The 22925-nt window shown below is 43.2% G+C and overlaps 1 pseudogene; it reads right to left on the reverse strand.

The window, feature by feature from the left end:
• Positions 1-4234: 4234 nt before the first annotated feature.
• On the reverse strand, positions 4235-20230 carry LOC132344620 (ubiquitin-like modifier-activating enzyme 1; annotated as a pseudogene).
• Positions 20231-22925: the final 2695 nt, after the last annotated feature.

The following is a 22925-nucleotide window of genomic DNA, read 5'->3' on the forward strand; positions in this document are numbered from 1 at the left end:
ACTCCAGTACTTTGGCCACCTCATGCGAAGAGTTGACTCATTGGAAAAGACTCTGATGCTGGGAGGGATTGGGGGCAGGAGGAGAAGGGGACAACGGAGGATGAGATGGCTGGAAGGCATCACGGACTCAATGGACGTGAGTTTCAGTGAATCCCGGAGTTTGTGATGGACAGGGAGGCCTGGAGTGCAGCAGTTCATGAGGTTGCAAAGAGTCAGACACGGCTGAGGGACTGAACTGAACTGAATGGAAAGGCACAGCAGAGTAGAGTCTGGTTAGGGCCACAGCTGTAAGTTCGCAGCCACCACTTGGGATGTCTCTTGCAGGCCTGATCTGAGGAGGAACAGCACTCGAGGCCTCTAGGTCAGGAATGACCAGAGACAATACACCAGAGCAGCCTCGGCCATTGTTATTGTAAATGTGGATGATACTGGGAAATAGCTGAGCCATGGAAGTCATGCACACATACAAACACACACACACAGATAGCACCCCTTGCTTTCTGACACGTTTTTTAACAAGGACTGCAATTCCTGACCATTTAAGCAGTGACGTGCTGCTACCCAGCTCATAGGTCAGGGGAGGACAGTAGCAGTCAGAAACAGCCCCTGCTTGGGGAATGCAGATCACCTCAGATGCACAACATCATAAGCCACCCAGAGCCATGAGCCTGTCTGAAGGTACAGCAGGGCCTGAGGCCATCCAGTGGTGGCCGTCCAAGGGGGAGTGTCCAGCATCCTTGCAGATGTCTGTTCCAGTGTCCTTCTTCCATTCCAGACTAGGACTGATGCTCCTGGCTTTTCTTGGCCCGGCATGTGTCCTGAATGGCTCCTTGACCTAAAGCAGATTATGAACCATCCTCTAGCATCCATCATGATCAGCGACAAAGATGAAGACTTTCTTAGCTACATGATCAAAAAGAAGGTCAATGAGGGAGACTGCAATTGGGTGGGTAGGGGACTGAGTCTCACCACCACCACAGATGCTGTGCTGGAAGTGGCTTAAGGCTGCCTTGGGAAAATACAGAAGAGCTGGGGGAGGAGGTGGCCAGAGAGCCCCATGAGCAAGACTTGGTTCCTAATGACACCATCTCCAACATTGCAGGACATGGGCATCTTCAGCTTCTCTTACACCTGTATCCCCTATTTGTGTTTCTGTCCCCATGCCGAGCATGTGTATACACGTGTGAGCTTGTGTCGCCTGTGTTTATGTGTGTCTGTGTGTGTGTCTGGCCCAGGGCAGATGCAGAGATGAAAGCAACAGGAAAGGATGTGCTGAGAACCAGAAGAGGAGGCAAGAGGCGTCCCCAGTCTGAGGGTGGTTGGTCGACATATTCCACAGTGACCCTGTCCAAGATGGGAATGAGCAAAGGATGGCCAGTGATAACTCTGGACCATGACTCCAGAAATCAGCAATTAGACCAAACACAAAACACGCTCACCATTTCTACAGTGTTGTTGTGTGTGTTTGGACCGGTAAGAGGGGGTACATTGTCTGAGGATTCACACAGAGCAAATCAGGTGGCGTGAGGTTTTGAAACCACTGCCTGTGTACCCCATAGTCTGTGGGGACATGGGCCAGCCAGTTGAAATAGTGGATGTGGCTATGGCACACCTGGGATGGTGAGGAGGCCAAGGTCTTGAAGTGAAGGGCAGAGACCCAAAGGACAAAGTGGCACAGAGAGTCTGCTGCACTGGAGACTTGTTCCACACATGTCATTAGGAGACCTGGGAAGGTCCTGGGCCGGTGCTGCCCAGGATCAGCCCGTCAGCCAGCATGATCTCTTCCTGAGGGTGGCACACACTGGCATGATGTGACACAAAATGTGAGACACGCTAAGGTAGGCTGTCCGTGCAAAACCCCAGGCATTCTAGGACAGGTTGTGAGCATGGCAAGCCTCCAGGCACTTCCCGCCTACCTGGTAGTGCAGAAAGCTGATGAAAGCCTCTGGGTTGTGTGTATGTTTTTGCCTCTCTTCCGGAGTGTGCTTCTTAGGGAGCTAACAGAGAGGAAGCAAGAATGTGGGCTGTTTGCATGCAGAGACCTTGGTTCTTGAGAGACATGGTATGGAGCCAGTGCCCCTGGGGGTCAGTTCAGAAATGGCTGGTATTCATTTCATGGACTTGGTAACAGTGGTCCTTCTGAAGATGCCCCATTCATTGCTCACCTTGATAGTCCTGATGTGAATTCTTTGCTTTCTCTGGAGTCTCGTCCTTGGCAGTGTGTATGACTCTTGAGTGATTCACGAGCTGATTGACATGAAGGCTAAGAAGTGGGGACGTATTTCTGTTCAGTGCATAGCCCCTTTCTACATGTATACATTTCAAGTTACAAAAAAAATGAAGCATTAAGTAAATCAGTAGTAGTAGCCTCAGTTCAAGTGCTAAACAGCCACATGAGGTTTCAGGGCTACAGTACTGAGCAACAGAACTATTTGTGCAGACAGATTTACAATGCTGGGCTAGAAAATATGGACATATGAGAGTGGAGGAAAGAGAAGAATACAGTTTCTAGACAACCTTCAAAGACCAGGATGATGGAAACAGTGGATAAATGTTAGCGTCTTCAGTGATGTAGAGCAAGTATGATGTAAAAGTGCCTATCCTGTGGAAACTTCTCCATTTAAACTCAACAGCTAGCACTGCCACTCAGGAAGATACCGGTGGTAAAGAAAATCTGCTCCTTATGCCCAAGGCTTTGCTGGGAACAAAAAGAACATATGGGAGAACCGAGGTCACCCAGCAGATTAATAGTATGGCCACAAAGAGTCAAGGACATACACGGTATCTGGCTTGCAGCTGGCCCAGACACCATCTTAGATTTTGACAGGCCTGTCTGGTTCATGGACTGGCTGAGCTGTTCCCAATACCCAGCTGTGAGTGGAGAATAAGGCATATTTCCAAGTGATGTATAAGAATAAGGGTTTTACATATCTGGGTGACATACAGAGGGTATGAGTAGCTACCTTTAACCACCCAAGTTGGTACCAGAGGCTAAGGAAGAGATATGGTGGCAGCCGAAAACACTCGATTCTTCAGCTATCTGGACAGTATGCCTAGTGTGCTCAACAATGCTTGTGTAGCCACTGTTGGTACCCTTACAGTTCATCTAGGAGATAAAACCCTTTAAGACTTCCCAGTCTGCTGATACTCAAGGGAAAAACAGGGAGACCCAGAGATGAGGGAAACAGGGTCCAACACAAAAGGACTTTTCTTCTCTAGTCAGTACATTCCTCATGAGTGTACATTTTAAGTCCATGAAACCTCAGGTAAGTAGAACTTAAGATCAGGCTCCTGCACAGCAAAAATGCATGGTTGTAAACCATCTGAGTGCAAGTAAGCTAGCAGAGGACCAAGATCTAGGACTCAGAGAAGCTAAAGTAAATTCTCAATGAAAAAAAAAAAAAAGTATCATGTGCAGTACTGCTTTCAACACTTAGAGGTATTAATTAAATCTTTTTATTCTTCCAAACAACTCTTCATCCGATCATTCAAGAGATGAAACAAACAATATTCACACAGGCAAGATTCAGAATTCAGACCCATAATCCAGACCCAGAGTCTACCACCTTGCAAACTGTCATTGCAAGATACTTGCAGGAAGGGAAGATAGTAGATCTTGAATCAGATTTAACACACATGGTAATGCTAGAAGGCAATGGCAACCCATTCCAGTACTCTTGCATAGCAAATCCCAAGGACGGAGGAGCCTGGTTGGCTGCATTCCATGGGGTCGCTAGGAGTTGGACACAACTGGGCAACTTCACTTCCACTTTTCACTTTCATGCATTGGAGAAGGAAACGGCAACCCCCTCCAGTGTTCTTGCCTGGAGAATCCCAGGGATGGGGGAGCCTGGTGAGCTGCCCTCTCTGGGGTCGCACAGAGTCGGACATGACTGAAGTGCCTTGGCAGCAGCAGCAGCAGCAGCAAGGCTAGATATGTATGCTCTACATCTAACCTACAAATGTCTTTATTTCTCTGTAAGCAGAGGACAGGAGGAAAATGATGCAAGACAAGCATCTGGCAGAACTGGATTTAATCTGATCTGATAACCCTGGATTTGAGAGAAATTCCATGCTGGTGCAGTGTGGAACCTTTTGCATTAATATGCGAACCTGCTTCTTCCAAAGACAATTGGGTTCAGGCCTTTGCCCAAGGAAGGATATGACACACTGGGATTAATGCCTCTTTATTAAGAATTCCAATGCTGAACACAGAAAGCAGCAACAAGAAATTACGTCCAAAAGGATGTAATGCTCAGCTTTTGCCAGAAAGTTGAGATGACTGGAAACATGGAAGAGGAACATAAAGGAATTAGCAAATGCTGTATCATACATAGGGAACCTCCACATCTTCACCATCCTCATCATTGTAGGACAGCTCAGGCACCAATGCTTGCATGTGGTGTCCCAGCTTTTGCTTTGATACTTGACTCACAATTTCTGTCATCCTAGTATGAGGAATAACAGGGTCAGGCAAGTAGAAAAAGAGGAAAGGATATAAAGGGGCATATAAGTAAACGTGAGTTGCACAGATAGCTGATGCTTCCTAGCCGAGACAGGACCTCTTTCTCCCTGCCCAGTGAGTCCAACTCACGGTTGATCCATCCGTTCCTTCAGCTTGCTGGGTGGCATTAAAAAGGAGTAGAGCATGGATATACCGTGGGATAGCATGATGATCTCCAATTTGTGCTCTGTCGGAAGACATTAGAAAGGAGGGGCCACAGTGTCTCTAGGATGGACTATACCAGGGACCTGGGCAAGCACTACCCTAGGTGTAGTAAGTGAAGAAAGGGCCTTACCTTAAAGTGGTCAGGGAACTGCTTGAGGGTCATCTCTTTACCATTAGGCTGCAGTCCCTGGACCTCAAAGTGATCCCAAAGTGTACACTCTTGGCTATAAAACTGTAGGATAAAGCACAGTAGATTAAATCAGGGGATAAGCCCCTGTTAGACTCTCTCCTTTAAATCACAAATATGACAGTTTCATTTCCACAGTGCACAGGTTCAAACAATGAACACAGGGTGCACAAAATTAAACTTCCAGAATGATGAAAAGCAGAGCCAGTTATCCAAGGTAAGATACATATACTGTCTACTCATATACATACACAGTATCACTCACTGATGTGTACTACCAAATGTTTCCACAAAAAGCAAGACTTTACCTGGTGGTGGGGTGGGGCAAGGGGCCCAGAGAAGCAGAAAAAGGGCAGGGCCAAGTTGATGAAGCTATTCTTATAGGACTCAAGCTGTTGGTGTCCCTGTACCACTTTGTACAGCTCCAGACATACAAGGCCAACTATAGCTGCTGTGGTTGTAGCAATGGCTGGGATGATCTTCCCTTCAATCAGCTTGCTCTAGGACACAGAATGTGATGAGCAGAGGTGGTTGTTAAGAGAGGTTGAGGGCCCACTGAAAAGGTCCTATGTGGCAGATTCAAATTTGCAAGGGGTTCAAGGTTAGATGCAAATTTTTGTTACCTTATGCCGGTCTGCAGGGGGAATGTTATACTTCTCTGCCCGGAGGTTGGATGCAGCCACAATGAAATCCATGTGAAAGTTGGTCTCATCATCCTATTGTTGAGTGGAGACAGAGGAAGAATAGAGGAAGCAGATTAGGAACCAGAGGTTTTTAGATAGTATGGACTGACATCTATTCTCCTCCATTACCTGCCAGTCCAGCCAAAGATGTCCCAGAATGCAAAATAACTAGGCCATATGGTAAGCGTGTAAACCCCACAAAAGCTAAAGATGGCTCAGCCCATCCTCCTATCCTGCTGAGGGTACCCCCCTCCTAAGCACCTTCTCAAAGTTGATTGGGTACATCTTGAACCCAGAAAGGCTCTGTGGGTTGGGCAGCATAGCTATGAGCTCCTGCATGTGGGTATCATCTGCAGAAAGGAGGTACTACATGCCAGTCCTCAGATACACATTAGATTCCAGACCAGGGTCTGAAGTGAGAGCAGGAGTCCATAGTATGGCAGAGAAATTCACACAGATAAAGGATTTAAAATGGAGAGACATCATGGGAAAGAGTCAAATGAAGCACGAAAGGTAAGGCAGAAACACCCCAAAGAAAAAACAAGTAGAACGGTGTGTGGGACTTGAAAAGGAGTATATCTAGAGACACTGAGGGAAAAGACTGAGGCACTAAGAAAGGTTTAGTCAGTTATACTATTTGTAATAAAGATGGAAACAACCCACCTTGCTCAGGGATGGATGAATGGATACAAAAACATGGTCGATCCATTCAGGGAAACATTCAGTTCAGTTCAGTTCAGTCGCTCAGTCGTGTATGACTCTTTGCAACTCCATGAATCGCAGCACACCCAGCCTCCCTGTCCATCACAAACTCCCGGAGTTCACCCAGACTCACGTCCATCGAGTCAGTGATGCCATCCAGCCATCTCATCCTCTGTCATCCCCTTCTCCTCCTGCCCTCAATCCCTCCCAGCATCAGAGTCTTTTCCAATGAGTCAACTCTTCGCATGAGGTGGCCAAAGTACTGGAGTTTCAGCTTTAACATCATTCCTTCCAAAGAAATCCCAGGGCTGATCTCCTTCAAAATGGACTGGTTGGATCTCCTTGCAGTCAAAGGGACTCTCAAGAGTCTTCTCCAACACCACATTTCAAAGGCATCAATTCTTTGGCACTCAGCCTTCTTCAAACTCCAACTCTCACATCCATACATGACCACATGAAAAAGCATAGCCTTGACTAGACTAACCTTTGTTGGCAAAGTAATGTCTGTGCTTTTGAATATGCTACCTAGGTTGGTCATAACTTTCCTTCCAAGGAGTAAGCGTCTTTTAATTTCATGGCTGCAGTCACCACCTGCAGTGATTTTTGGATCCCAAAAAGATAAAGTCTGACACTGTTTCCACTGTTTCACCATCTATTTCCCAAGAAGTGATGGGAACGGATGCCATGATCTTAGTTTTCTGAATGTTGAGCTTTAAGCCAACTTTTTCACTCTCCACTTTCACTTTCATCAAGAGGCTTTTTAGTTCCTTTTCACTTTCTGCCATAAAGGTGGTGTCATCTGCATATCTGAGGTTATTGATATTTCTCCCAGCAATCTTGATTCCAGCTTGTATTTCTTCCAGTCCAGCGTTTCTCATGATGTACTCTGCATAGAAGTTAAATAAGCAGGGTGACAATATACAGCCTTGACATACTCCTTTTCCTATCTGGAACCAGTCTGTTGTTCCATGTCCAGTTCTAACTGTTGCTTCCTGACCTGCATACAAATTTCTCAAGAGGCAGGTCAGGTGGTCTGGTATTCCCATCTCTTTCAGAATTTTCCACAGTTTATTGTGATCCACACAGTCAAAGGCTTTGGTATTGTCAATAAAGCAGAAATAGATGTTTTTCTGCAACTCTTTTTCTTTTCCCATGATCCAGCGGATGTTGGCAATTTGATCTCTGGTTCCTCTGCGTTTTCTAAAACCAGTTTGCACATCAGGAAGTTCACGGTTCACACACTGCTGAAGCCTGGCTGGGAGAATTTTGAGCATTACTTTACTAGCATGTGAGATGAGTGCAATTGTGTGGTAGTTTGAGCATTCTTTGGCATTGTCTTTCTCTGGGATTGGAATGAAAACTGACGTTTTCCAGTCCTGTGGCCACTGCTGAGTTTTCCAAATTTGCTGGCATATTGAGTGCATCACTTTCACAGCATCATCTTTCAGGATTTGGAATAGCTCAACTGGAATTCCATCACCTCCACTAGCTTTGTTCGGAGTGATGCTTTCTAAGACCCACTTGACTTCACATTCCAGGATGTCTGGCTCTAGGTCAGTGATTACATCATCGTGATTATCTGGGTCATGAAGCTCTTTTTTGTACAGTTCTTCTGTGTATTCTTGCTATCTCTTCTTAATATATTCTGCTTCTATTAGGTCCATACCATTTCTGTCTCTTATTGAGCCCATCTTTGCATGAAATGTTCCCTTGGTATCTCTAATTTTCTTGAAGAGATCTCTAGTCTTTCCCATTCTGTTGTTTTCCTCTATTTCTTTGCATTGATCGCTGAAGGTTTTCTTATCTCTTCTTGCTATTCTTTGGAACTCTGCATTCAGATGCTTATATCTTTCCTTTTCTCCTTTGCTTTTCGCTTCTCTTCTTTTCACAGATATTTGTAAGGCCTCCCCAGACAGCCATTATGCTTTTTTGCATTTCTTTTCCATGGGTATGGTCTTGATCCTTGTCTCCTGTACAATGTCACGAACTTCATTCCATTGTTCATCAGGCACTCTATCTATCAGATCTAGGCCCTTAAATCTATTTCTCACTTCCACTGTATAATCATAAGGGATATGATTTAGGTCATACCTGAATGGTCTAGTGGTTTTCCCTACTTTCTTCAATTTAAGTCTGAATTTGGCAATAAGGAGTTCATTATCTGAGCCACAGTCAGCTCCTGGTCAAGCCTATGCCCCAACCAGTAACGCTGAAGAAGCTGAAGTTGAACGGTTCTATGAAGACTTACAAGACCTTTTAGAACTAACACCCAAAAAGGATGTCCTTTTCATTATAGGGGACTGGAATGCAAAAGTAGGAAGTCAAGAAACACCTGGAGTAACAGGTAAATTTGGCCTTGGAATACAGAATGAAGCAGGGAAAAGACTAATAAGAGTTTTGCCGAAAAAAATGCACTGGTCATAACAAACACCCTCTTCCAACAACACAAGAGAAGACTCTATATACATGGACATCAACAGATGGTCAACACTGAACTCAGACTGATTATATTCTTTGCAGCCAAAGATAGAGAAGCTCTATACAGTCAGCTCTACACAGTGAAACATTAAGCCTCCTTAAAAAGGAACATTTGAAATCCTTGCTGTTTAATAGCATAAATGGACTCAGAACTACATGCTTAGCCAGAGACAGAAAGACAGTTATTGCATAAGGTACCTAAAAGTCAAAATCATAGAGATGGAATATACATTATTGTCTGCCAGAGGTATAGGGGAAGGGGACTGGGGTGCTACTGTTGGATGGGTTTAGGGTTTAAGATTTGCAATTTAGGTTCTAGAAATTTCCTGTACAATGTAACTGTATTTAGTCAAGGCTATGGTTTTTCCAGTAGTCATATATGGATGGGAGAGCTGGGCTGGGAAGAAAGCTGAGTGCCGAAGAATTCATGCTTTTGAGCTGTGGTGTTGGAGAAGATGCTTGAGAGTCCCTTGGACTACAGGGAGATCCAACCAGTCCATTCTAAAGGAGATCAGTCCTGGGTGACCTTTGGAAGGAATGATGCTAAAGATGAAACGCCAGTACTTTGGCCACTTCATGTGAAGAATTGACTTATTGGAAAAGACTCTGATGCTGGGAGGGATTGGGGGCAGGAGGAAAAGGGGACGACGGAGGATGAGATGGCTGGATGGCATCACTGACTCGATGGACGTGAGTCTGAGTGAACCCCAGCGTTGGTGATGGACAGGGAGGCCTGGCATGCTGCAACTCATGGAGTCGCAAAGAGTAGGACACGGCTGAGCGACTGAACTGAACTGAAATATATTTTTTAGAAAATGATTTAAGATGGAAAATCTCTTGTGTTTTTTACCAAAATCTTAAACAAACAAACACAGGATGTCAATGAAAACATAAATATAAGGCATCTTAAAGCAGACAGACAGAGACAAGAGGAGATAAGGAGTAAGACACTAGTGCAAACAAGAGACCAGGGCATAACAGATACAGACGGAATATATTGCGGGGAAAAGCACTAAGAGAAAGAAGAGAGCAGTGAAATGAGGTAAACAGGACCTATCTGAGAATGAAGGAGGTGAAAACCAGTGCAGATTAAACAAATGTACAGGAAAGAAGATAGTAGAAAGTACCTGAAGGGGAGACATCTCTCTGAAAGGGAGATGCCTAAAGAGAAATATATACAAAGAGGCATCTGAGAGAGTGGCTATTTCAGACAAAAAATGCAAGAGATATAAGAGGAGAGGACAGATATTCAAAGGAAGAAGTTGAGGGATACATTCAAAGAAGATAAAATGTAGACAGGGATTTATAGAACATGAGAAGGGTAAGGGTGACCTGGAATTTTGAGTTAAGGGACAGTTACACATGGAGCAATGAGGCATATCTTGAGAGAGAGATGAGGAAAGATATACGCACAGATTAATAACAGGTTAATGATACATATTAAAGAGAAGTAAGGATGTAGATGAGGAGATCTGTCAAGAGGAACCAGAGAAGAAATCAGACAGAGAGACTACTGGTAGAAATCATATCCATTTCTACCCTCAGAAGAACACAAGAAGTATAGGAAATAGCATAAAAAAAAAGAAGAAGAAAAGAAAAAACACACAAAGAAAAGACAACCTGGTCTTCCTGAGAGAAGGAGAAGAAAGAAGCAGTACGAGAGAAAATTTGTCTCAGTCAAATGCTACTGGAAACTGAAGAAGCAAGGAAAAATGGCAGTGGGTAAATCTCTGACAGGAGATCTCAGAGCAGAGCCAGGGGCAAAACACGAGTGCACAAGAGGCTTGCATGGACATGGGCTACAGTAGTGTGGTGGCTGCAGCCCAACGAAAATGCTCTCACCAATGGAGGAACTGGTTTGCAGCTCCTCATTAGAAACTTGGATCCTGATGCCAGACTTTGGGGTGAACTCAGGGACCTGCATAGACTGAATGAGTATGGTGACAGCACTCCAGTCCTGAGAGCCCATCAACCCATAGGTCTGGGCAAAGAGGTTGGCAGCAGCTATCACGTAGTCCAGATGCAGGGGCTAAGAGAAGGCAAGGTAAGGAGGGGTAAGAACATCAGTACTCCCCTACAGAGGCTCGGCCTCCTTACCACCTGTTTAGTGACTTTCTACCCAACTGCAGGAGACCCAGGAGAGTAGACTTACACTGTTGACATCAAAGATGAGTGGGTGTGGGCAGCATTTGGGGCAAGACCAGAAAGGGGCTCCTGAACCTGTAATCTAGAAAACAGAAAGATTTAGGGGAGCAGAACCTGCCACAAGAAGTCTCTCTGATAACCACAACTCCTCACTTTCAGTCCTGGAGGGCCCAATTCACTATATTTTGACACTTGCTTTCTGCCAGATACAGAGATACTGATGAAACTTTTACGGACTGCCAGCCACTGTGTTCTTGTTGTTCAAATGCTAAGTCATGTCCAACTCTTTGAGACCCTGTGGACTACAGCACACCAGGCTCCTCTGTCCATGGGAATCTCCAGACAAGAATATTGGTGTGAGGAGCCATTCCCTTCTCCGGGGGATCATCCTGACCCAGGGATCGAACCCAGGTCTCCTGCACTTCAGGCAGATTCTTTACCACTGAGCCAGCAGGGAAGCCCTCCAGGCACTGTGCTAACAAATTAACTTACTAACTTAATAAAGAGAAATTAACCTTCACAAAACTCTCATGAAATTAGGTCACCATTATGACCTAATTCCATGATGACTATGCTGAGGTGAAGAGAGGAACTGCATAACTAGTTCCAAGAGGACACAGCTAGATTCGATGCCATCAACTCTGAATTTTTTCTTCTACACTTTGTACAGTCCTGACTGGGAATCTAGAATGACATATCCTATGTCTAAAGGAAATTGATACCAAGCATCTCAGGGCTAGAGGAAACAGTAACTGGGGATTAGAGGAGAACAGTGGCAGTCTTTGACCTCAAAACTCATTGGTTTATTTGTTTTAAGAGCTCTCAAAGCCTTGCTGAGCTTGCCACAACTGGATTAACTGTAATGAATCATGTCAAAAGCATGGCAGAAGCCCACAATAGTGGCTTACACAATTACAACAATACACAATTACACAATTACAACAAATAGTGGCTTACACTTACACAATAGTGGCAATACACAATAGTGTAAAGCAACTACCCTCCATTTAAAAATACTAACGCATATATATAGAATTTAGAAAGACGGTAACAATAACCCTGTGTACGAGACAGCAAAAGAGACACTGATGTATAGATCAGTCTTATGGACTCTGTGGGAGAGGGAGAGGGTGGGGAGATTTGGGAGAATGACATTGAAACATGTATAATATCATGTATGAAATGAGTTGCCAGTCCAGGTTCGATGCATGATACTGGATGCTTAGGGCTGGTGCACTGGGACGACCTAGAGGGAGGGTGTGGGGAGGGAGGAGGGAGGAGGGTTCAGGATGGGGAACACAGGTATACCTGTGGTGGATTCATTTCGATATTTGGCAAAACTAATACAATTATGTAAAGTTTACAAATAAAATAAAATTTAAAAAAAACACATAAGATAGGGTATATGACAGTAAAATTTTTGGCAAAACTAATACAATTATGTAAAGTTTAAAAATAAAATAAAATTTAAAAAAAAAACAAAAAAAATAAACAAAATAAAAATAAATAAAAAGTAAATTAAACAAGGCTAGGGCAGACTGTTCCCAGTAGACCTATTCTGACAAATGGTCCCTGTAACAGTGTTACTACCTGGTTAGGAGGAAAGTTATGCAGCAGCTGTCTGATGTTGTTGGAGTACTGGGTATGCCAGTGGTAGTATGCCCAGGTCACACAGTCAGCTCATGATTGTGGCCGCTGCAGCACTAAGCTGCACTGCACAGTCTCCAGCACCTCCAGAGGTTGGGTGCCTACCAGGCACAGCGTTCGTTCCACAAACTTGGGGTCTCTATCAAGAATCAGACGGGAAACCAATGCAGAATTACAAAGTGATCTTAGCAGTAAGCTTATGTCTGTGGAGAGTCAGTCCTGTCTTCCAAAAGTATAAGGCCCGAGCAACCATTAATTTATTCAGAAAGTAGACCAGGGAATTCCCTGGGTACCACTAACTGTGCTTCTACCACAGGGAGTATGGTTTCCATCCCTGACTATGGAACTAAGTGTCCATACACCACTGGTGTGATTCTTGGTGTGTCCCCCAAACCCCTAAAAAAAAAAAGTACAGTAGGTCCTAACTGTTAAATGGTTACAGAGTACTTTGACTGACAGGCCAGAGGCAGGGTGAGCAGGCATTTGCACCAAAGTACTCACGTAAGATACTGGTTGACATTTTCTGCTGGCTTCTTGAAAAGACCTTCAAACTCATCCTGAGCCCACTGAAGACAGAGCAGAAAACATTACGTGAGATACAGGAAACAAGTTTCCTGCAGGCATTAGAGAGACCATCAGGAAAATACAGAAACAGGGAAGAGCATGTCTGCTATGGGAAAACAGAGGAATGACGCCCTACCAATGGGACTCCTCAAACTTTTGAACCCCCCACCATTCCAAATAAAAATCAATCTCTTGGGCAGAGATTACTGCCAAGCCTAAGTTTGTGGAAAACTTCTTCTGAGGTTGTACATGCTAGCCTAGGTATGTCATGCCTCAATTACAGAAAAAAGTTCACATGAAGAATAAAGCAGGAACGATCCTGCCACAGTGATTTTCTGCGGACTGGGCAGAAGATAATAGCACTTTGCCCCTTGAGAACTAAAGAGATAAATAAATACAGTCCCAGGCAAAGTGATGTGAAGCATCCTGTTGGTGGAGATCCAGATTCAAATGCCAGCTCTGCCACACTTTTGTGACCTTCAGGCACATCTTGTCTTTTCTATCCTCATTTCAAAACTCTACATCACTAATATCTATACCTCAAGAGGTTAATATCAAAGAACCACCACACAGGTATGTATTTTAAACTTATTGTGAATGTCACAAGGACATACCAAATGTAAATGCTTCACAAAAGTCCTGTCAGATTGACAAGTTTCATTTCCATTTTACAGATAAGGGGATCTGAAGCATGAAGAGCTTAAGTCCAAGTGTCAAACAGGTATTTGTTTCAAAAGCCCTTTTACTGGCCTCTCTGTATGTTAGTCGAAAGAAACAGAGTAATGGAACCATAATCTTGCAAAGGTTTTACATATTCAGAGAAACAGACAGACACACACACACACACCAACACATCTTACTACCTCTCCCTCTGTCTCTGACTATAAACATATACATACACACACAAACATGGAAGGCATGGACAGGCAGAGAGACACATGCATACTGAATCCCTAAGTATAAACTCATCCTGAAAGGAAAAGTGACAGATACAACTGTTTCTTCTCATTTTCTTTTTACTATTCCCATACTTCCTAAACATACTCAAAACTGCATTAAGAAATATTTTCATAAAATGATGGTTATTTGGGGACCGAAAAGGACACAGGAATTAGGAGTAGGCTCTGAGTGCCAGTTAACAGAAGGCTTTTACGTTGTCAATCTAGATGAAAGATATGTGCTTCTATACATAAATATATATACGCATTATATAAAAAGAATTATTCTGACAAGCTGCTAAATATATTTTGGACATAAATCAGAAAGCTATACTCAAAACTATGTACTCAGTGTTAGAGAGGCCTTTAAATATATATATGCATTATATAAACAGAATTATTCTGACAAGCTGCTAAATGTTTTTTGGACAAAAATCAGAAAGCTATATTCAAAACTATGTACTCAGTGTTAGAAAGGCCTTTAAATAACAAGCAGAGCTGATATTAAGAAGATGATTTTGTTTAGCAAGAGAACAATATCCTGTATATTAAGAAAAACATCTTCACTTGTTAGATATACATTTCTTATGTAAAATAGTTTACATAGTATACATAATACTTCCCTGTATGTTTGCAAACTAAAATTCACAAGTTAAGAAAAAGCATTCCAAAAAGTTTAGGGTACTAGGTGTAAGTGAATGAAGGAGATTTGAAGGCAGGGCACATTTTATATACACTGAGGTGCGCATCACTGGAATCAAAAGAGCTTGGCACTGTCCAGATGCCTACTGTTCCACCTCTTTCTACCCCCACAGCTGATCACCTGCAAAGTGTGCTCGATGGCTTTTGGGAAGTGCTTCAGCGTGCAGATAGGGATGGGCTTCTCAGGAGGGTCCTGGCTGGAGCTGTATGCCTCTGCCCTTGGTTCCCAGTGTGCCTGACTTCAGAAGTGGCTTATGGTGGTAAACACAGTGGCAGTCCATGTACCTGCCTGTGGAAAAGAGTCAGCAGATGAAGGGGAGGTAACCATCAGTACATGAGATGGTGACACTGCCTCCTGAAAACACATACATCGCTCTGGCCATCTTCTCACCCATCCAGAACACTTACGGGTGTCCACACTGTCCAGGGCATTGGCTACACCATCCAGGTTTTGGAAGAAGTCATCATCATACACATGCTCTGTCTCAGGGCCCACACAGTTCTGATGGCTTATAACCTGGATGTGTGGATTTATTTGGCTCTGTTAGACCTCTAAACAGAGAATGGTTAAATAATATTAGCCTGTTTAAGACTAGGATAATTCCATTATATAGTAAAATCATGGAGAAAAACTGTACTATTAGACAGGGATCGAGTGTATTTATGGTTTTGCAAATTTCTCTTAAGCTATTTTAGAAGACAGATGACTTTTCACAACTACTGCAATATATATTTTGTTTAAAAGAACATAAGGGATATTCAGCCTTACCAAAAAAATGTTTCAGGAACAGTTTTAGGTGATATTAAAAAAAATACATAACACTTGACAAGTGACTACAAATGTAGTTGCAAGGTGAAATGTGGAATCCATATCAACATCCACTGTTTTTCAACACATTTTGAATGGATCTTTCCTTAATGTACAATTAAGGAAATTGTACCATCATACATTGATCTAGTCATTTGGAAAACACCGTGTCCTTTTCAGACAGCTTTCAAAAGTAGAGAGGAAGATTCCCCATTCCACTGGTGAAATGAGAATAAAAAGAAAATAACATCCTCGTAAGTCTTGACACATCTGTGGACCTGAGGAAAGAGTGCTGTCTACTTCCATTGAATTTTGAGAATCTCTCCATCTTTTAGCATTGCATCAGAAAAAACCAGAAATTCTCTATTTTCTTAATTTCTCAACTATCAAAGTACTGCCTAGTACCTGCATGATAAAAGTAAAGGGAGACACTAAGCAAGCAAAAAATAACCCTGACTTTTATATAAGCCTTTCACCTATAGCCCAGTTTCTGTAACCTCATGTAAGCAGTAACTAAAAATCAGAGGAAAAAAAGAGTAGGGAGAGATGTAAAATGCCAAATGCAAGATGTAAGTACTCAGTGAATATCTGCTGAAAGACTGAACTGTAGAGAAAAATTGAGGAACTGAAGGAAATGGGGAAACAAAAAAGACCTAAGTCAGTATGACAGATAAGAAGAAAAAGGAGAAAAATGCAACAACTTAACCCTGTCCATCTCATTCACTGTGATATCCCAAGGACGGAACAGAAACTGTCAGTTCAAATTTGACTTCTCAATGATGTCCATGTCTGTAACTGTGATTGACCCACCATCCTCACAGCCTAGCACAATCATGGAAAAGTTCTTGAGCAGTTCACAGCCAATGGCCCCTGCACCCACCTGAGAGGCAGTCAAGAAGAGAGAGAGGTAATGTTTAGGGGCACTCGGGTAACAATGCCACCCCTCAGTCCTTATTCCTCCTGGAGGCTGTAAGAGAGTGTTGGGCCAGAGAATCTAGTATTGAAGTTAAGTCCCAGGAGCATAAAAATGCATGGTCATCAGGAAAGAGGCAGAAGACCAGGAACAAAGGACCTGGTATGAAAAAAATAAAATGGTACACAGAAGGGATTAAGGTACAGTCAAACACCCTCCCTTCCAAGGCAACAGGATACTTCAGAAGAGGTGGCCCAAACTAGAATAAATAAAAGTAGCTTTTGCCCAATAGGAGTTCTCACCAAGAAGTATATCTGCTTGCTCAGCTTCTCTTGCAGGCTGGAGCCAAATACAGCCACCTGCCCATCATTAACGGTTCTGGCATTGCATCATGTGAAGGGAGGAGACGATTAGAGTAAAGGTACGTCAGAGAGGACCAAAGAAATACCTTCTCTGTGGGCCCCTATCACATACTGGAAGGCATTTGTCCTCTGTAAGAGCCTCTTGGTCCTCAGGGAGACACTCAAGGGCATCAAAGTACAACCACTGCATAATAGGCATAAGCTTTCCAGAGCAGGCCTAAAGAGGAGGTAAGAAAGGGGAAGTGATCCTTGGTTAATCAGAGCCTGACAGCAAGTAGGACAGTCAGAAAGACACCTTGTCCACTCCACCACTGTCCTTCCACCCAAACTTACTTTCATAACCTCCTGAGCAGCCAGGCCCCTAGTGAAGGCATTCATGGGTACTAGATCCCCAGCAGCCATGTAAGCCAGCTTTTGGATGAGCTCTTCATCCAAACTGTCTTGCTGCACTGCTGGCAGGGCTTGAGCCTTCACAGCCTCTGCTAGGGTCACCAGTTCCACTGCATCCTTCTGGTGCAACACAAGACACAAAGACTCAGTCAGGCCACTGTAGGGAGAGGGAGAGGTAGAAAAAGTAAAGGGAAGAAGACAAAATGGTGGAGCTTTGGTGCAAGGACCCAGGCTGGCTCACTAACCCACCTACCTAGTGGGGCAGCAGGGGCCGGCCATGCTGAGCACAGAACTGGTGCAAGGCCTGGAAACCAATGTGTAGCTGAGCAGAGTGAGAATACTTGGCAAAATCTGTTATCACAAAGTCTGGCTCTGCCAGTGAGTTGAGCAAGATTTCTGGTGGAGAACAGAGACCAGCACATCAGAACTAGAAAAGCAAAACAAAACCAAAGAAGAAATACCTGGACCCCCTACAGTACACCCTCCTGCACATACTCACAAAACTTATCTTCTTAGTTATTTTGACCTGACTGACGATGCTGCCACAGATATAATCAAAGAAATTTGAGGTATCACAGATACTTAAGGTATAGGGACCTGTAGGATAAAAACCATGAAGACTTATGTGTTAATTCACACCCTCCCAGGATCAACAGTACTATCAAAACTAGAAAGGAAGAACCTCCCTCTCTCCCTCTCCACCACCCAGCTCTACCCTGGGATTAGCAGATGCAAACTATTATACACAGGATGCATAAACAACAAGGTCCTGCTATATAATAGCACAAGGAACAATTTCCAATACCCCATGATAAACTATAATGGAAAAGAATACATAACATGATGTATATGAATGTATATATATATATATATGTATATAGAATGTATATATATAGGTATATAGAAATCACTTTACTAGAAACTAACACAAGATTCTAAGCCAACTGCACTTCAATTAAAAATAATTTCATTAGAAACAAACAAACAAAAAAAACCCCACAATGCTGATTTCCTCAAAGACATAGGTTCTCTATGTCTAATATGTCACACTCCGGAGCATAAAGAAGCAATCTCTGAAAGGATCCAACATCCACGAGTTAAGCTCAAAACTTATGAAAGGAACAAAACATGAAGCTCGAAAACTCTAAAATCCACAATTATCTTGCATGCATCAAATATTTCCAGATCATGTATATCTGGCTTTAATTTTCATCAAATCTTTAAACTTTGAAACGTTATTTCTTTAAAAAACTTTTTTGGCTCACATCTTTGTTGGGATTTATTAGATTCCACGTATTTCACATGAAGCAGCCATGTGTCTTTTTTATATCTTCCAAATCATTCTTTACCATATTCAGGATTACTGAGAACTGATGCTGATGCATAAAATATATTCATGACTTGACAGATGGTACTAGTTGTAAAGAACTTGCCAGCCAATGCAGGAGACATTAAAAGAGACCCGGGTTTGATCCCTGGGTGGGAAGATCCCCTGGGGGAAGAAATGGTATTCCACTCCAGTGTTCTTGCCTGCAGAATCCCATGGACAGAGGAGCCTGGCAGACTATGATCTGTAGGGTTGCAAAGACTTGGACACGACTTCGGTGACTTAGCATGCATGTATGTGTGCAATGACTTTATAAACTTGCTATGTTTAACAAATTAACACATGAGAAAAAAAGTAGGAGATTTAACAAAGGAGAAGAAATTATCCACAATACAACAAAGAGCAGGGAGAAAACCCCAAAAGTAAAGTGGCTTAAAATACATGTAATTGGAGATCTGCAAAGAGATGATGGACTGGGGAGTGGGCTGAGAAAGTAGGATTGAGCCCAAATGAAGTGGGGGTGGGGGTGGGAGCAGGAATACTCCCAATTTGATAAAGCTATGATCTCAGAGGTAAAATAAATTTGAAAGGAAGCACCAAGAAAACTACACGACACTCTATCATAATCACAAAATATACTAAGGTATATAATCATCAATCTATTTCTTAAGGTCAGTGATAGAAAATATAAGAACATTAAATACAAAGGAACAAGGCTAAGAACAGGAGACTTCTTGGGGAAAACAGGCAAGAAAGAACAGTACTACATCTTTAAGCAATGATATCTAGAATGCTACATGCTGCAAAAATGTTTTCTCAAAATCAGGCATTTTGAAAGAAAAACAATTTCAAACACTAGAAAGCAACAAGAGTCACCACTCAAGTTCAACATATGATAGAGTTTGGGTGGAAGCAAAATGGTACTGGACGCACATCTAAATGTAGAGAACATGAATCTGTGAAACCCAAACAAATAATTTTAACCTAAGGATTATAAAATAAAAAAGCTCTTCTAGCTTTCTAATGCTTGAAGAAGTTTATGACACACATGAAATTGTAAATCCTTTGTTGTGTGTGTGCACTAATGAAGTATTACTTGGAAAAGCAAATGCAGAATTTACTTTTACACAGTCTAAAAGTTAAAGAAAAAATAAAAGAAAGGTGCAGCCAATGAGCCAAATGGAATCAAATGCTAGTAGTATTAATCTTTCTGCTTCTAGCTTCAGTTCACAGATCTCAACTAAGGCTACATGGATGCATGTTTTATAAATCCCAGGTGAGGGATTCCAGAGTTATCTCCTCCTGGCCTGTGGTGCAATTCCGTACACATACATATGACCACAGGGACAATTCTCCCTTTGCTCTAGGTACTCATTTCTTGACCCCCAGCTTAGCATACCCAGGACTTTGATCCCTAGTAGACAGATGCCATTGAGTTCATTCATGCCCTCAACTTCTGTAAAGGAGACAAAGTCACCACTCTCAAATCCATGTTGGGATTCATCCAGGCAAGTGACCACACCGGGGTTGCCCTGGTTGGAAGAGAAGTAAAGATAGTCTCGTGTAGAATCCAGGTACCAGGAGCACAGACAAGGACTAAGGCTACAAACATGGCTGCCTGGGGCCAGACTCCATACCTTGGTAACCACAGACACCATAACAGTGAGAGGCTGTTCCCCATTGGAATCAGTGAGGATCATTTTCTCTCCAAAGTCACAGAACAACTGCCTATAAAAGGAGAATACACAACTGAGACCAGGAACTTGGGTAGTCAGGCACCATGCTGGTAATAAGACAGTGCTTACGCACTATGGGCAGAGGTGGACATGCAGACTTGTATTCATGGTTTTCCTAAGAGAATCATTCGGACAGAGAGCCAGGGGTGTTGGGCCTGGGCTAAGAAGGATTTAGGGATAAAGGGAGAAGCTGGCACTCACCCAAAAAGGCCTTGAGTGTCTGCTACCACCAGCTTGATTCTGTGTCTGTGACAGAACTCACCCACCTGCAGCTGGTCCTCCAAAGGAGAGTTGGTAAGGACCACCACCTGTAACAAGAAAGAAGCTCACTGTGAAAAGGACTGGCACTGGGGTAAAGGGGAGTAAGAAAATAAAGGAGAAAGGCAGGTCAGGAACTGGCAGAAGGTCAGGTCTCAAGCTTTCTGGTTCTATATTGTCTACAAATATAAAGTACATGCATCACGTTCAGTGGTGGTGAAAACTCAAGAAAAATATGAATTCCCAGACTATGACATGAAAAGTAAAGAGATATTAACAGGACAGAATCTGAAGACCAACTAATTCACTTATTTTAAAAATAAACACCCACTCCTACCTGCCTACAATCCTCTAAGCCCTTTAACATACTTTGTAAAAGTTGGCATTTAACCCCAGATCCTACAATTTTGTTTCCATTTTCAAACTAAACAAAACAGGACAAAGCTAACCCTGCTCCGCAAAAGTCTGGAAAGAATCTTTGTGCAAATGTTCTTCTCTTTTCAGCAGGGTAAGGATCTACCACAAAAGAAGAGTTTCAGCGCCCAAGTTTTTTAGGAAACTCCAGGCAGTGTTTCAGCACCCGGCATGCTCAGTCCGTTAAAGAAAACAAGCAAACAAACCAGAAAATGGATCTGAGAAAAGTAAGGCAAGTAGATGTTGCAAGATACCTGGAAACCACTAAGGAAGTCATCCACAAGGGCCCCAGTGTAGGAGTTGACTGGCACATAGCGGTTGAGTTCAGCAAGGTGGGGCTGTGATGCCTCAGCCCAGTTTTTACCAATGTCCTCCTCTCACAGGTAGAACTACAAGGTATAGAAAGGAAAACAGTGAGGCGAATGCAGAGATCAGGCAGTTTTGTGCTTGGGCAAGGAAACGGAGTCAGAAAGAGGTACCTGGGACGATAGGTCAGTCCACTGAGCAGTACCCTGATCATGCAGGGTGACAGCTTTGACACCACCAAGGATGATATTCTTGGAAATCTCCACCCCTAGGCCCTGAAGCCCTGATACCAGCACACTGGATGCCTGGAGATGCTTCACAGCCTCATGGCCAAGGCCATATCTGCCAGATTTGAAGAAGACTCTGGGTCAGGGCCTGGCCCATCTCCGTTTATATTCTCTGTCCCTCTCCTGCTTCATGTAACCAGGCTGAGTCACACTTAACAACTGTCAAGAGTAAAGACCTTCATCTATGTCCGTTTCACTGCCGTTTGTTGGCGTTCCCTACGAATGGAGGCAAAGAAATTTCAACAAGATAAAAGAAGAGCTTACTAAATAACAGAGATACTTTCCCACCACCACCAATTCCATCCCACCTTCATGATTTATGTCAGACACTCACGCTGGGTGATTCTGATGGGTCTTTGGACATTAGAGAACAAGCAGAGGAGAAATCAGGACTTGGTTTTGAATCAGGCCCAGACACACACTGTTTCTTCAACAGTGGCCCTGGACATCTTCAGAAAAAGGGTCAGAGATGAGCCAGATGTAGGCAGACTTTTCTCTTTGATAATGGCAACTCTGAGGGAGAGAAGGGGTTTAGGACTATATAATCTCATTTTAAGAAAACAGGAATGAAGACATGCTAGGTACTAAAGCCACCGTGAGTGGAAAGAAACAGAAGGCTGAGCTCAGACAGTTGGCATTCCCTAGGATCAGAAGAGACAAAAGACTTTCAGGAACATAATAAACCAAAGACTCAGTGACCACCCACTGGCTAGATCATGAAGTCTGGCTGGGTTTCAGGCAAGATGAACAGATGCTGAGAAGGAGAGGCAGACTGATATAATGCTATTGGAGGAGGGGCTATTATAATGCCACATGGACCATTGAGACTGTGAGTGAAGGTTTCCAGCTTCTGAACGAGGATTCAGGGGCTCTCCCAAGGCACTCTGGGTATACTCTAAGGCAATGTGGAGTAACTGGATTTTTTAAAAAGCTAGAAAACCAGCTACTTGTTGAATACACACATAGAGCACAAGGCAAGACTGGGATGATGAGCCTCTAATAGGGATGATTAGGACCAAAATCTGAAAGGGTGTTATCAGATGCTGCCACGGTGATGGGAGGTAAAGGGGAAGGATGTCTGAAGGATTATGTATCCAAAGGATTCCTGGCTGGTGTCTTACCCCTTAGGGGTTTCTGAGAAAAGATACTTGGGGTTATTTGAAAAGAATTATGACACAAGAAAAAACTGGGTATTCTCCAACAGCAAGTACTGGCATAGCAGTATAGCATGTTAGTGAATGACAAAATTGGATTCAGAGCTGTTTCTTGATGGAAATGCTAAAGTGGAATTTCTGGAGCTGGGCCACTAAGCAGAAATCTTGGGTTATAGGGACATTTCTTAAAAGTGATGTAGCAATGAACTGACATGCTTAAAACACACACACACACACACACACACACACACACAT

The sequence above is a fragment of the Bos taurus genome, chromosome Y (genome assembly GCF_002263795.3).
Source record: "Bos taurus isolate L1 Dominette 01449 registration number 42190680 breed Hereford chromosome Y, ARS-UCD2.0, whole genome shotgun sequence".
NCBI lineage: Eukaryota > Metazoa > Chordata > Mammalia > Artiodactyla > Bovidae > Bos > Bos taurus.